The sequence below is a fragment of the Telopea speciosissima genome, chromosome 10, assembly GCF_018873765.1.
Source record: "Telopea speciosissima isolate NSW1024214 ecotype Mountain lineage chromosome 10, Tspe_v1, whole genome shotgun sequence".
Classification (NCBI taxonomy): Eukaryota; Viridiplantae; Streptophyta; class Magnoliopsida; order Proteales; family Proteaceae; genus Telopea; species Telopea speciosissima.
In genome coordinates, this window is record NC_057925.1 from 58155573 (window position 1) to 58172523 (window position 16951).

A 16951-nucleotide genomic window follows, 5' to 3' on the forward strand; every position below is an offset into this window, starting at 1 on the left:
TCCTTGGGCGATCCAAAAAAGCCAGACCAAGACATAAAAGGAATCCGAGAAGAGCAGCAGCTGCAACTTGAACTTGAACTTGGTGGAACTTGTAGCAGCCTTTGTATGAGATCCATACTATCAAGAAAGCTTCAAAATAGCTCAGGTATATCCTTCAATCATCAAAAGAGGCTAAAATAAGCCTATTCCATACTCTTTAAGCAAAACTGTACACAGAAATCTCCTCTTTGGAATCCTTAGACACAAAGGATTTCAAAGAGAAGAGAAAGAATGAAAACAGGGACTGAACATGACTCTCAAACCTTGAGCCTGCTCTGATACCAAGTTAGATTTTAGGTTTAGGAGGTAAGAAGAGAGAAAGAAGAAGTTGGAGGAGGAAGAAAGTAGCAAGAGGAGAGAGAAGAGAGAAGAGAATATTTGGTTGTAATCGATTGTTATGGAGAGACTTCTCCATACACCCTATATTCAGTCAATCATAACTAATAAAGAATTACATCTACCTCCCTAGGGAGGTAAAAGGGAAATAAAGAAGAAAAAATAGAATTACATAATAAGGCAACTAGTAATATAACTAGTTCCTAAACTACCCCTATTACATGACTTCTAACACCACGACCCCGGCCACGACCACGTGCAGAAGAGCCAGGAACATCAGGCGGACAGCCATGCAACTTCCAACAATAATCCTTGGTGTGGCGCTCCTTACCACAGTAATTGCACTTTATAGGTGCCTTGGTAGAAGAGCTGTTAGACCGAGGAGTATCAGTGTGGGGTTGCGAGCTGGAAACAAGAGCAGATCGCTCAGGAGGAGCAGGAACAGGTGCGGGCAGCATAGAGTTACAGCGCCGATCCTCAAGCTGAATCAGTGCATATGATTGTTTCAAGGTAGGGAAAGGTTCACGGGTCAACACATGTGCTCGAAGCTGATCATACTCAACGTTCAGGCTAGCAAGGAAGTCATATACACGGATCTTATCTTCCTGTTTCTTGAAATTGGTAACGTCGGCAACAGTAGTAGGAATAAATTCCTCTTAAAAATCAAGCTCCTGCCACAGAGAGCAGCTCATTGTAGTACTCAGAAAGAGACATATCCTTTTGTTGCACCCTGTGAATTTTTTTCCTGATTTAAAAAACTTGGGCATCATTCCCCACCTGGGAATAAGTGTTTTGGGCAGCTTTCTATATTTTTTCAGCGGAATCGAGAAGAAGATAGCATCGAGAGATGGAGGGCTGCATAGAATGAGTAAGGAATGCCATAACCAAAGAATTTTCACACTCCCATTTGTCAATTTCTGTATTCCCAGTAGCAGGCCGCGTTGTAGTACCAGTAATATAACCATAGAACAGTCTGGATTTGATGGACAGCAGGCAAGAGCGTGACCATATCAGATAATTAGTACCATCAAGCTTGACAGCACATGGTGGAAAAGCAGAAAAATTATAAGAAGAATTTCCATTCCCACCATGAGAGTCACCAGTAGTAACGTCAGAGCCTGGCATGATTGATCAAGCAAAAAATTCCAATAATGGGGAAATATCCGTGGAATTACTGCCTCCAATAATCAGGTCCAAATGTCCCAATACAGGAAAGAAAAAAATAATCCAGAAGAATCCAACAAAAAACGATGGTAGGGTAATCCTGAAAAAAGGATATCAGGAAAAACCTTAGAATCGATCAAGGGTGAGGCTGGGGCAGCAACAAGCAGGGATTGGCCCTGAAATAATTGTCATATAAGGTTGGCCTTGCAAATCTATAAAAGCACAGGGAAAAAACACCTGTGAAAAAAACGCAGACCTCTCAAAGCGTGGGAAAAAAATCCCTTGAGTGATTTAAATCATGAGAGGCATAGCAAGGAGAGACAAAAGAGCTCTCGGTGGATTAGAAGGAGCCCACCGAGAGCCATGGAAAGGGGGGGTGGTGGTGGTGGGGCTGCAAAACTGAGGGAAGGAGAGAGAGAGAGGGTCTCGGTTTTGGTGGAGGCGCAAAAAATGAGAGAGAGAGAGAGAGAGGAGAAGGGGATGGATCAAGATTAGGTTTTTTGAGTAACCCGCTCTGATGCCATGATGAAATATGAGAATGACTTGTGTCTAATGGGACACAGGCCAGTTTTATTTATAATACGGAGGAGAACTTTCCAGAATATGAGTACAAGACATAAATACCCTTGTACCCCATTTTACAACAATAATAAAGGGAAAAACAGGGAACTAACATACTAATAAAATAAAGGACCAAGCACATTGAAGTTGATTGTCACTTTATTCGGAATTCTGTTATGAAGAATATGGTTTCTACTCCATTTGTTTCGACTACCAACCAACTTGGTGATTTGTTTACCAAACTGCTGTTTGGGCTTGCTTTTCGAAGAAGTTGTTCCAAGCTGGTCTAGGTGATTTTTATGCTCCAGCTTGTGGGGGTGTGTTAAAGTGTATATATCGAGCATCGAGCTACCTACCTCCTATGTGTCTCCCTTTATATTTGTAAGTAGAGTCGGTCCTAGTTTGTCTATGGTTAGTCTAGTCCTAGTCCTAGACTGTCCTCTTTTCCCTCCTTCATCCTCTCTCTTCTCCATCTCTCTTGGTCTTCTGGTTTTCTAGTTCTAAGCAGTTACATGTAGAAAACAAAATAAGGTTCCTAATCTGAGTAGGAAAATCAAATCCTTTTGCTAAGTACAAATCATAATTGAAAAAGGAATAATATTACTAATAGGAAAACTTAAATAGCTAACTAACTAAGCCTAATCCCATATGCCTACCATCTACCCATATTTTAGTCCCATTAAAGTGGACCATTACAAAGAAAACACATAGAATCAAAGGCCCAATGCATACATAACCCAACCTAAGGCTTATTTCCACTAAACTAAGCTCTTTAGGTGACGTATCTGCATCATTTATCCACATATCCTGTAACTTAATAGTACTGTGTTGTTGCCGCATATTTGCACAGATAATAATTTTTGGATTTTTTAAAAAGTTCCTAGATAACTATATGCAACCATTAAAAATACAGTTGATTGTGTAGGAAGATACAAGAGATTAGCATCAAGGATTAGGCATTCTTGCAAATGTGGAAAAATGGCAACATATGATAGATTGTGACAACCACTTAGTAGAAAAAGAAAAAAACCATGGCTTGAATACTGTAACTAAATAGAGGATTCAGCGTGACATGCACAAAAGGTCAGTTCAGGGTAGTGGTTACTGACCCACCTTATAACTACTGATATTGTATTAAAGATTTAAAGTAAGTGCGTCCTTGGGCATTGGTATGAGGATTTGATTTCTTGTTTTGTACTTTGTATTGAGTACTTGACTCCTGAAGATTGTTCTAGTGTTTCACCCCTAGAGAAAAACAATTTCTATTTTAAGGGAAACAGAAGGTAGAAAATAACTGAAAAAGCACTTCATTTGAAGCTTCCCCCTCTCCAACAAATATTTACTAGATTAATACAAAAAACAACATCTATTACAAAATAACTCCCAATATCCTTCAATAACTTGAACAGTTAGCTCTTATCTACGTCACTAACATGTTCTTACTTTGATGACAGGAAAACAATATTTCACATGGATATAGTTCCGGTAAAGTCATGGCTTAATAGACTAAAGTTTTATAATGTTAGTTGCTTTTTATCAACTAATATAAATTAAGTTATTTATTTTGTAGGTGCACACCTTTTTTGATACTATTCAAGTCGATCTACATGATGAGGACATGCCGTTATCACATGGAAGGTCATACTATGGGGGTGTCATAAACAATGTTTGCTGTCACACTGCCTTTGGGCCTTGGATAAACTTACCTGGGTTCAACTTACATGAGTATAGAGATAGGATTGCAGCATGCAAAACCGAGTATGTTTTGAAACCCTTGGGTGTTACAAGCCCAATTGGTTTGGCACCTGGGCATGTGGTTAGCCGAATAGTATTTCGTACGGTAGAAACTATTCCTGAATACATCCGGAGACAGGGAGGTGACTTCCTGATCAGGCATCCCGATTCACAAAAAGTTTTGTTTCCAAGGTAATGGTTTCAACTGCTTTGCAGGTCTAAACTTATACACTTATTTAAGTGTTGACTGTTTTCGATAATAGAATTATTTATTTTGACATTTTTTTATTTTTATAATGTAGCAATATATTACAAGGTTTACATGATTTGGAAACAGAAGGTCTGACAGTCAATGAATCGCTGCTTGAAAGTGTTATCATTGATGAAACTGGCAATGTCCGCTTTATCTATTTGAAGAATGCTGGTAAGTATATAACATTAGTTAGAATCAACCTTTTTTAAATTTTATATATTATGTCTTATAATTTTTGCATATTAATTTTTTTGGGTAACCTTAAATAAATCAGGGACATCAGAAGCCAGGGGATTACCATCACACTTCGATCATTTAAAGAAGTTGTTTAGCTGCATACTTCCTGATGCATTTAGCTTACCGGATTACGTGCATCTTTCTTCAGAAATGTAAGAATTTGATTAATAATTTGATTTATTTATAAAATATATATTTAGTCTTTAGCTTTTTAAATAATTTTGCAGGAAGACTCTTGAAGATGCTCTTAAGCATCCTTTTTTTTGGTCTGTCGAAGAAAGAATTTCTTATCTAAAGCAGTTGCACGAAGTAGTAGAGGATAATAAAAAATTTGCTGGACTAGTTCAAGTTGCTATAATTCTGTCTGGCTGTAAGAATGCATATTGTTGGCAAGCTGACTTTCCAAGAGAAAAGCTATACATGGATGTTTATCACTGTAAAAAATTCTATCTCCTTCTCTCTCCCATGATTCTGCACTTTTTTTTTTTTTTCATCAAGTTTTTAAGAATTAATTAGATAATCCATACTGTGTTCTCTTGTCTCTTGGAGAACAACGGTTTATTTCATTGGTAATTGTGTTCCATTATCTATTTTATGGTAAAAGTTGTTGCTGTTGCCACTTTTCCTTGCATTTGTAAATAGTGTTGCTCAAATAGTTGTTTCATTGAGGCTTACCATGATACGGAAAGATGCAGTAGCCCATGTGACTTGAAACATATTTGATAATGTTGAGCTGATAGGGCCCTGTTTTGGGTCATACCCTGCTATTCTATTCGCATCTGTCTGGTCCAAGTGTCTTTTTTGACTGAAATGTCTTGTTCAAAATGAGAACTATGGATTTTGGACTGACTAGGATCATTTGATTGATGTATTTTGTTGGGTGTTATTTAGTAGAATGGCCCATGAGTTACATTTTTTATTTCTAAAAGAATAATATATATTATTCATTATCTGGCTCTAAATTAGATTTACCTTTTCTAATAAAAGACTAAATTTTGTTACTAAAATATCCTAAATATTGATGTCTATATGATAGACGCGGTTTATAACCTTCAAATGGTTTTTGTAACAGAATCAGAACAATATTCTTACCACAAACAAAAAAAAGAATCAGAACAATATTAACAGCATCTAGAATGAAACAAGAGAAGAAAATGGAGGGGGAGAAGAGAGCAGGACTACTAGGGGAAAGAATACCTTAATCGGCTGCTAAGATTGTATTTGTAATAATGTAAATTTGGAATATTACAAGAAGGCCCATGGGTTATGTATATTTACACGTAAGTCCCTGAATGAAAAATAGTAAACCCTCTGTGACACATGATTTAATTCTTTACAGCCCCCTTAAACTGAAGCATAGATATCACCCATGCCCAGCTTAGAGCAACCTTGAAGAAAAAAACATTAACAAGGCCTTGGTAAACATATCATTTTGAATTGAATTAATGATTTTGGATTGTTTTGATAGAGGATGATGGGAGGAGAGAGAAACTCTGCTGGGGTTTTCGAGAGAGGAGAAGTGGAGAACTCTCGGGCTTTCATCATGGATTAGATGATGGTGATGGGATTTCGTTTGATGGAAATGGGGCTTTGGCAAGGGTTTTGCATGGTGTTGGGTCATCGGCTGGAATTGAGCATGGCTGCATGGGGTTTTAGCGAGAGTTTTTCGTGATGAAGGAGCCTCGGTTTCTATTCCTCTAGGTAATGGGTTTGCAGATAGATCTGTGCATGGTAATAATGTAGAGCTGGATCACGAAGGACCTAGCCCCAGGTAGGATCTTCTTGAATAAAGTTGAATGCTGATTTGATCTTCAAAATTGTTAACAAACAGTTTGGGGAATAATGCTTGAATGATCTTAGATAAACCCCAAGCCTTTATTTATAATAAAGAGATCAAAATTACATGGACATAATTGCCCCTAATAGAGCCGACATGGCTGTACATAAAATAAAACACAGTAAAAGTCCAGAATACCTCCCACGGTATTCTGACCCATACAATCCAACACTCCCCCTCAAGTTGATGCATATATGTCATGCATGCCCAACTTGACTAAAATAGGATGAATCACTTTGCCACTCAGTCCCTTAGTGAACACATCGGCTAACTGGTCAGCAGACTTCACAAATGGGACACAGATGAGTCCAGCTTCGAGCTTCTCCCTGATGAAATGTCGGTCAACCTCCACATGCTTAGTACGATCACGCTGGATAGGATTATGACTTATGAGTGATGCTAATGGCTGCTTTATTATCATAGTATAACATCATGGGAAGATGGACAGCAACACCAATATCCTGCAACAATCCTCTAAGCCATAAAAGTTCACAAATTCCTTGGCCATGGCACGGAACTCTGCTTCAGCACTGGACCTTGCCACAACATTCTGCTTCTTGCTACGCCACATGAAAAGGTTGCCACCCACAAAGGAACAATATCCAGAGATGGATTTTTTGTCAGTAGAGCCAACCTAGTCAGCATCAGTATAAGCTTGAACTTTTAGATGACCATTGGGAGATAAAAGTATCCCTTTTCCTGGAGCAGACTTCAAATATCGCAAGATGCGAAAGATTGCTTCCATATGAGAGGAATGGGGATAATGCATAAAGTGGCTTACCAAGCTCACGGCAATGGCAATATCTGGTCGTGTATGAGAGAGATAGATCAACTTGTCCACTATTCTCTGATAACGGCCTTTGTCAACAGGTTCACCTTCTCTCTCCCTAAGTCTTGTAGTAGCTTCCATGGGAGTATCTGACAGATGACACCGTAACATTCCAGTCTCAGACAATAGATCTAGGATATATTTTCTTTGGAAAAAAAAGATGCCCTTTGAAGATCGAGCAACCGCTATCCCTAGAAAACATTTTAGAGTTCCCAGATCCTCTATTTCAAACTCACAGCTAAGGAAGAGCTTCAATTTATGGATCTCATCACCATCATTGCCGGTCACTACAATATCATCAACATAGACCATAGCCTTATTACCCACTCGTTTGATGAACAAGGTATGATCAGCATTGCTTTGCTTGTATCCCACTGAAAGCATAGCCTTGTGAAATCTACCGAACCAAGCTCTAGGTGGCTGCTTCAGTCCATAAAAAGCACGCTTCAGTTTACACACCTTGCCCTTGGTAGCATCACCTGAAAAACCTGGAGGAATGTCTATATACCTTTTCCTCCAGTTCGCCATGGAGAAAGGCATTCTTAGTTGAGTTTTAGGTTAAGGAAGTAAGGGAGAAAGGAGGAAGATGTTAGAGAAGGAGGAGGAAGAAGGAGGAGACAAGAGAGGGAAGAAGAGTGTATTACGATGGGAAAGTTGTGTGTTGGAGTAACTTCTCCAACACATCTATATTACTCCAATAGAATTACTAAAAGTATTACATCCACCTCCCTAGTGAGGTATAAGGTAAAAAGACATAAAAAGGTTAAAATACATAATAAGGCAACTAGTCCAAAGTCTAGTTCCTGAACTACCCCTGATACATGTCTACTATCAATTATAATGCTCCCCCTCAAGCTGGAGAATATATATCATGCATTCCCAGCTTGCTTAGAAGGGTACTAAACTGAGGAGAGGCAAGGGCTTTGGTGAGGATATCTGCCAGCTGATCACCAGTCTTCACAAAAGGAGTACAAATGCAGCCAGAGTCTATCTTCTCCTTGATGAAGTGTCTATTAACCTCTATGTGCTTAGTTCGGTCATGTTGAACAGGATTGTGGGCAATACTGATGGCAACCTTGTTGTCACAATAGAGTCTTATAGGGCCTTCAGTGTCAAATCCTAGTTCCTGAACAAGTCTTTTCAACCATATGAGTTCACATACTCCATGAGCCATAGCTCTAAATTCTCCCTCTGCCCTGGATCTAGCTACAACATGCTATTTTTTGCTCCTCCATATAACCAAATTACCCCCCACAAAAGTACAATAGATGGAGGTAGATCTCCTGTCTGTAATGGAGCCAGCCCAATCAACATCTGTGAAACCTTCTACTTTCAAGTGGTTGTGTCTGGCATACAACAATCCTTTCCCTGGGGAAGACTTCAAATACCGAAGGATACGATACACGGCGTCCAAGTGGCCACTCTTGGGAGCATGCATGAATTGGCTCACCACTCCCACTGCATAGGAGATATCTAGGCGTGTCATGGCAAGATAGATAAGCTTCCCCACTAGCATTTGGTACTTTCCCGCATCAACAAGAGAAGGACCACAATCTTCTCCTAGTTTATGATTTTGCTTAATAGGGGAATTGGCTGGTTTGCAGCCCAACATTCCTGTCTCTGTCAACAAATCAAGAACAAACTTCCGTTGACATATATTGATTCCTTTCTTGGTCCTTGATACTTCAATTCCTAAGAAATACTTCAAGGGGCCCAAATCTTTAATCTCAAACTGTCGTGCCAAGTAACTCTTCAGGTTACCTATCTCAGCTATATCATCTCCTATGACTACAATATCATCAACATAGATAATAGGGTTGTAATGGTACCATGGCCCCGCTTGGTAAAGAGAGTGTGATCAGCTTGGCTCTGGGAATATCCATTCTTCAGAATGGCCTGCCGAAAGCGCTCAAACCATGCCTTTGGTGACTGTTTAAGACCATACAGTGCCTTCTTGAGGAGGCATACTTTGTCTTCAGCTTAGGGCACTTTGAAGCCTGGTGGAGTTTGCATGTACACTTCCTCTTCCAAGTCGCCATGGAGAAAGGCATTCTTCACATCCAACTGATATGATGGCCAATCTTTATTGGTAGCCAAGGACAAAAGAACTCTGATTGAGTTGTGTTTGGCCACAGGAGCAAATGTCTCCTGATAGTCAATTCCATAGACTTGGCTGTATCCCTTAGCCACCAACCTTGCTTTGTATCTCTCAACACTGCCATCAGATTTGTACTTGATTGTGTAGACCCATCTGCATCCAACAGGGACACGTCCCTTAGGAAGATCCACCAGTTGCCAAGTACCATTCTTCTCAAGTGCCATCATTTCCTCAGACATAGCTTGTCTCCACTTTGGATCGAGCATAGCATCAATAACATTTTGGGAATAAGCGAGAGAGAGGCGAATAATAAAGGCAAGACACTGTAGGGAGAGAGAGCATCATAGAAACAAAACTGGGCTATAGGATTAGTACAAGCTCTTTTCCCTTTGCGAACAGCAATAGGAAGGTCTAAATCACATGAAGGAGAAGAAGGGATATCACCTAATTGAGAAGGGTGAATCTCAGGATGTGGATGTGGATCCAAAGAGGACTCTTGGTAGGTCTTCCTTCCTTCATTATGCTAGTCTTCACCTTTTTTGTATGTAATGTGGTAATCTTTCTCCTTACTATGGCCACTGGCAGTTTTGTCAACCACCAAATCAGCATGCACATCATCCACATCCACAGACTTTCTAATGTCAAGCATAAAGGGAGAGATTTTTTTTTTTTTTCCGCCCGAATATTACCTGGGACTTGGGTAAGCCCCTAGAATTTTATTGCTTTCAAACAAGAAAAAATTTACATGGGGGGGATATTCCGCCTAACCCCTACCCAAAACATAAATATCTCACAGGCTGAAGCCACTCAAATCCCTTACAAAAGACCAACACAAACCTACTTCCTAAGGACTGGCAGTCCTGCTTTATCTTCCCTAAGAATTACCTGGAGCTTACCTGTGGGCATACTGTCCTGACGGAAGGTGCAAGACACACCTGAATCACAGGCTTGATTAGCTAGCCAGTTAGCTACCCTGTTGCTTTCCCGAAAAGCGAAGGTCACAGAAGTTCGTCCATCTGACACCATAGCCAAAATTTCCTGAAACCAATACCAGCCCTTCCATAAGTTGCACCTCTTCTGGGTTATCAGTCTGACCGTTGAAGTAGAGTCCGAGTTAACCACCACATCCCTATAGCCCAAGGCCTGACATAGGGTTAAGCCATCCCTCATGGCTCTCAACTCAGTAATAGAATTCGTGCAGCCACCATAAAAATTAGAGAAAGCTGCCAGAGCCTCTCCTTTCGAGTTCCGAATTACACCTCCACCCCTTCCTAGACCGGGGTTGCCCCTGCAAGCGCCATCCACGTTAAGCTTGATTGAGAACCTCGGGGGACACCAATATACCAGAGTGGGGCGAGACAGCCTAAGTGCAGGTACCCCAATGCCCAAACACTGAAGAATCAGGCCATTTCTGACCAAGACTTGTCTACCAAGCTTTGTAGGCAGCTGAATCTCTTTAACCCAGGATTTAATGCACTCTATCACCGAATTAGCAGTGCGACGCCTTTCCCCATGCCTTCTAGAGTTCCTCTCCTTCCAAAGCTCCCAAACTATCAGGGAAGGAAGAATTCCAGTTATAAAAGTACTTACACTGTTAGGGCTGGCCGCCTCCTACCAAAGGCGGATAAGACTACGGGTGTCCTGGGAGGGGATAGCCGGGATATCGAAGATCGCAGAGAAGAACCCCCAAACCTTGACTGCCAGTACACCCGACACAAGGCAATGGTCGGTGGTTTCAGTCCTAGGAGGGTAATGAAGAAAATCAGCAGCCTGTTCATTCCCACAATTCTCCCCCCCAAGAGGATGCTGAGATGGGGCAAAGAAAGGTACAAACTCAAGGAAGGTGACATCTTTGGAGATGAAGCACCTGTGAGAAGATGGGTGATAGCACCTGTAACCTTTGGTAGTAGAAGAGTAGCCAAGAAAAAGGCACTTGAGGGCTTTGAGATCAAGTTTAGTGCGATGTGATTTGTTAACATGCACATAACAAACAAAGCCAAAGATTTTAGGAGGAAGAGAGAAAGCAGAAACCTGTGGAGATAAGACTTCTAAGGGACTGTTGCATCTGTCGTCCTTTCTTTCGGCCTCCTTGGCCGGCCGGATTAGTTTCCCTTCAATGACTTCCTCGTCTGAAATGTCAGCTGCTTCTCCTACCCCTTCTCCCTCCCCTCCTTTGCTAATCCCTTCCTCCACCCCTGCTTTTGCTGGTACCGTGCCTCACCCTCCCCCACCTGCTTCTACCTGGGCATCTCTTTTAAACTCTGCAACTTCACCTTCGTCTGAGGGTTTGCCCCTTCACTTTGTCGCTCCGGCTTTGGATTGCAGCTCCAAGGTGGCCCTCTACCCTCTGTAAGGGCTTGAATTTGAAGCAAAGCTCTGGGAGAACTCCTTGGTAGGCAGTTTTTTGGGCTCTCGCCCTCCTTTCCCGGTGGTAAAAGCGTCTCTTTCAAAGCAATGGAGAACTTAGGCCTCGCTGGATGTCTCCCTTCTGGATAATGGGTTCTTCCTTTTCAAGTTCTCCTCTGCCTCTGACAAGACCCGAGTCTTAGAAGGTGGCCCGTGGCTTGTCAGGGAAAAGCCTAGTTTCCTCCGGCAGTGGCATCGACATCTGCAACTCAGGCGTAATGATCTCTCATCGATCCCTCTGTGGGTTACCCTGCCGGGGCTCCCGCTACACTACTGGTGCACGGATGGGCTTAGTTCTCTGGGCTTTGTCTTGGGAAAACCTCTCTTCTCCGAGGACCAGACGCAAAGACTGACTTGCCTTTGCAAGGATCTGTGTGGAAGTTTCTGCGCATGATGTTCTTCCTTCCTTCAATAAGGTTGTGGAAGATAACGATTACTCCATGATACAAGCATGAATTGAGTTATAGAGTATTGAATTCCACCATCAAAAATTCCATATAAATAAAATATCAATGCAATGCAATGCAATGCAACATGCTCATATGCAGCCTATTTCACAATGCATTCTAATGCATTAAAACAAAGCTAGAAAACTATATGTCTCAGGATATAGTAACAATGATGCATGGCATGGCAGTCAGCACAACGTTGAAATTAAAATGATAAACACTCACAAATTAAGGTCAAGGTCCCCTTACCTGTATTGGAGTCTAGTTCAGTCAGGTAATTCTCCAATAAATCAGCAAAGCAAACAAGGACAGCAGAAAAACAGACCTAAACACCATGACAAAACAGTATTTATTACGTCTATATAGAGTCAGGGCAATCCCCAACATAACAGGGCAGCAAGGGTATCAAAAATGACCAGCTGGATGCTGACTCCAAAGGGTCCGGTCGACCTCCTCTGAACCTGCAACTCCATCCGGGAGTGTATCCGAATTTGGGGTTTTTGTTTTACAAGGTCAGATCCTTGCATGCATGACCTCAATTTGAGGTTTTAACATCACTTTAAGGTGGGTCTATCTAATTGGGTTTCCAATTTCATATTTAATTCTCTAATTTAGGAATTCTTTCAATTAAACCTAATTAACTAGTTTAGGGTTTATGAATTGCCATTAAGAACAGCAAAACAGATTTCAGATTTGGTTAATTCTTACAATTTCAGGTCCTAATGGGGCAGAGACTGATTTAAACTAGTAAAATTATGTTCAATTTCATAAACCAAAGCTTGGTTTTCAAGCTTTAATGGCAGAAATTCAATATAGATGAACTAGAGATGGAGAAGAAAGAAGTAAAAAGGAATTTCAGCAAGTCTCCAAGGCTTACCTTAGTATAAGAGCAGAAAACAAAGTACAGCCTTCTAATGGAGGTTTCAGGTTCAGTTTCAGAAGTAGAAGACAAGTTTTGAGCAGTCCCTTCTTCCTCTTCTCCTTTCTTCTCTATTCTTCTTTCTTGTTCCCCAAGAGAGAATTCGTTTCTCTCAGCCCTCTTTGTTTGTAAATGAGTTGTGAATAGTAAAGAGAAAGTTATATATATATATATATACTAGTAAAATTGCACGTGCAAATGCACGTGTATTTAATATCTTCTACGAAAAGATTAAAAAAACAATTTTAATATCAGTTATTAAAAATTTTCAACATTTTTTTTGCCATCATTACATTAATTCATGCCTTACGTGGGGGTGAAGATATTTTTTTATTTGTTTATATTTTAAACCCTATATGTTTCGTAGTAGATTGTTTCTATTTACTACATGATAGTAGTAGTTACTAATTTATTATTTTAGAAGTTGTTGCTATTTTAGAATATCTCTAGAAGTGGACATCCGATTCCATGATTAGTTTCTATTTTATTTAGTTACCATTTTATGGAGAGAGTAAATAAAATAGAAACTCTTTGTGGCCGATGAAGTTTGATAGATAGACATGTTGTAAGTGTGATTGGGGTTTCTACTTTTTAATCTCGTAGTTTAATTTCCTGATTTTTGAGCTTATTGATTTTATAATAATTTCAGTTAGGGATGAGAGATAGTGATGACTGATTTCTACTTTTTTATCTGGTAGTTTAATTTCCTGATTTTGAGTTTTAGATTTCGATTATTTTTTATTGATATTATAATAATTTCAGTGTGGAAGACAAATAATGATGACTGTTTCTTTAACTGATGAACTCTTTATTCTGCAGTTATTGTTTGATTTTGGAATAAGGGTAATGTATCTGTGTTTGAATCTTTACATCTCTCTTTTTCCTTGTAGCAAGAGAAGAACAGCTCATTCTTCATAAAGTTCTTTAGTAATATGTGAATATAAAAGAAAAATGCAAAGTGGTTCGAATTTTTGAAGACCCATATTCTGATGTGAGAGCATCTTCTTGTACTCATGACCATCATGAATCAAGGATATAACGAAGTGTTTTTTTAAATTTCTTAAATAATTTAAATATAGACTTACTTAAAAAAAGGGGAGTGGATAATAGATTTTTTTTTTTTTTGGAAAAAGGATTAATGAGGGATATTTTTTTTCAGATTTATAGATATTATTGAAGGGTATTTTTTGTTCCCTCAACTTGAACTAGATTCATTTTAAGAAACCAAAGTGTATAGAGAGAATGAGGAAGTGAATTTAGCTGAAAATTAGGAGAATTAATTGAGGGAGAATTTTTAGATGAAAATTAGGAGAATTATTTGAGGGGGGGTTTATCGATTGAACAAGTGTATTGAAAGAATGAGGGAGTGAATTTTAGTTAAAAATTAGGAGAATTAATTAGGGAGTGGATAATAATAGACTCGTTTCATGTGATTTTTTTTTTTTTTTAATTCTTAAATAATTTAAGATTTGAAAATATATTTGTTTCTATTTTTTTGACTTACCTAAAAAAGGGGAATAGATAATAGATTTTTTTTTTCTTTTGAGTTTCTACACTTTTTTTTTTTTTTTGAAGAATGGAAAATTCCTTTTATAATAATTACACTTACCTAAAAGAAGGGAGTGGATAATAATACATTCGGTTTCATGGGATTTTTATTTTATTTTTTAATTCTTAAATAATTTAAGATTTCAAGATAGATTTGTTTATATTCTTTTGACTTACCTAAAAAAACGGGAGTAGATAATAGATTTGTTTCTATTTTTTTTCTTCTGAAAAAGGATTAATGAGGTAGTGGATAATTTAAGATTTCAAATTGGTTACTTTTTAATACACTAGGTTTCATGGGAAGTATATATATATATATATTTTTTAAATTCTTAAATAATTTAAGATTTCAAGATAGATTTGTTTCTATTCTTTTAACTTACCTAAAAAAAAGGGGAGTAGATAATAGATTTGTTTCTATTTTTTTTAATAATTTAAGATTTCAAGTTGGTTAATTTATAATTAATAATAATTATCTGTTGAAAGTTGTGAAATCCTAATTGGAATTCGTATTTGAGGTTTTTATTAGATAAATAAAGATGGAATTCAAATTAATTTCTAATTAATAATAATTATCTATTACTTAAAAACGAGGGGAAAGTTGGTTAATTTCTAATTAATAATAATGATAATTATCTGTTGAAAGTTGTGAAATTCTAATTGGAATTCGTATTTTTTCGGAATTATTAATATTGTTAAAGGGTATTTTCGGTAAGAAGAAGTTTGCCATGACTTTTGGAGTCCTACTTTTATAATATAGTATGATATATATATATATATATATATATATATATATATATGGTAATGGCATTTAAGCACTAAGGGGTATTTCTGTCCTTTTGACTGAAATTAAATTTAAACTAACTTTCTTAATAGTTTATATATCTGAATTTGTATTTATTTCTCTATTCTATACATATCTTGATGCCGGGCGACATTAAAAGTCATCCGAATACGGGTAACTGTTTGGAACAACATTCTCCACTGGGAAAGTGGGTCCCATAGGGGAAATTTTACTAAAATACCCCTGAATTCCTATTTGGTCATACAAACAAAATATATAAATTCATTTAAAATCATACTTATAATGTTTTAATTTAGAGAGAGGCTTTGCATAGCTTCTAGGCAACAGATTCGGCACAGGTAACTCCAGTGCGGTATCTCACAGGGGTCCTCTAACTCTAGAAGGGCATATTGGGAAGGATCCTCGGAGTCCTTTATAGGTGTGTCGAGTATTTCTTTTGTGTCTTCGACCGATACAGCCCATAGCATTGATGCTATCATAGACTGAGAGCTGGAACCTGTATTCACACAAGTTCCAAAAATTCAAATTTATTCAGAAATTTGACTGGGTTTCACAGCTGTGAAGTTCGGGCTTCCCTAAGAGCAAAATGATAAGTTGACTCCCCATTAGGGGTATATTCAACATTTTAAGGTATCAATGGCCAACACGTCAGCAACTAACGAGAATGCTCTAACGGAGTGCGGCTGAGTGTAACAAGTTCCCTAAACTCAGGGGTTACGGTTGTATAATTTAGAAAACAGGGAGTCATTCTGTATTTAAGACAAACCATAGGGGGTGTCCGTGAAATTTTCCCTATATAATATAAGTCGCTGCCGCTTTCTCTCATTCTCTGAAGTCTCAACCTCAATAGCGGTATTCTTCTTATTTCATATTTGCTCTTAATGATGAGTTCTCTCAGTTTCATCGATTTCCCGTGCTAGGGTTCTGCTTCCAATATCGAGTTCCTCAATTTCACCAAATCCATTTAAGCTTTATTTGATATTTAGGGTTTTCATTCAATTTTCAGGGTTTGATTTTACTGGATCCAAGCTCTGATTTGTTGTTCTTTTTGCAGCACGAAGACGATGCGATGTTCACTCATTCGGCTTTCGCCTGCAGTTCCCAACCAATGGAAGGTGATACTTTTAGTATTTTATGAGCATGTACCGTAAAGTTTGTGACGTAGAGTTTATAGGTCTATGAGATTAGGGTTTTAATGTTTGCTCTTTTCTGATTACTTTCTGAATGATACAGTAACAAGTAAAGGTGAGGTTGCTGTCTGGGTTCGGGATAATTTGGCAGATGACTCGAAAAAGGAAACAGGTTATGTTGGACTTAAGAACGAATCTGCAACCCATTGCATGCATCCTCTCCTTCAGACTTTGTACCATATCCCCTGCTTTAGAAAGGTCAAGCCTTAAATTGGTTTTAACGTTATCTCGTTGTTAATATCTTCCCTTGTTTCTCCTTCCCTCTCTCTGTAATTTACTTTTCTAATAACAAAGTACTGTATTCGATATTGTATACTTCAGGCTGTGTACCAAATTACAACCATGAACGATACGCCATCAGATATCCCTCGGATTATGCAGAGCTTATTCTATAAGCTTCAGTACAGTAACTACAGTGTTGGGACGAGATCTCTGAACGATTCCTTTCTGGGGGACACTCGTGGTTTTGATTCCATGCGACTTGATGCACTGGGACTTAGTAGTGAACTTTTCCGAATTCTGGAAGATAAACTGAAGGTGCTTGTT

General features: G+C 38.6%; 1 pseudogene; it reads left to right on the forward strand.

Annotated features, from left to right (window-relative positions):
• Window positions 1-3570: 3570 nt before the first annotated feature.
• LOC122643801 overlaps window positions 3571-16951 on the forward strand; it is a 93988-nt pseudogene continuing 80607 nt past the window's right edge.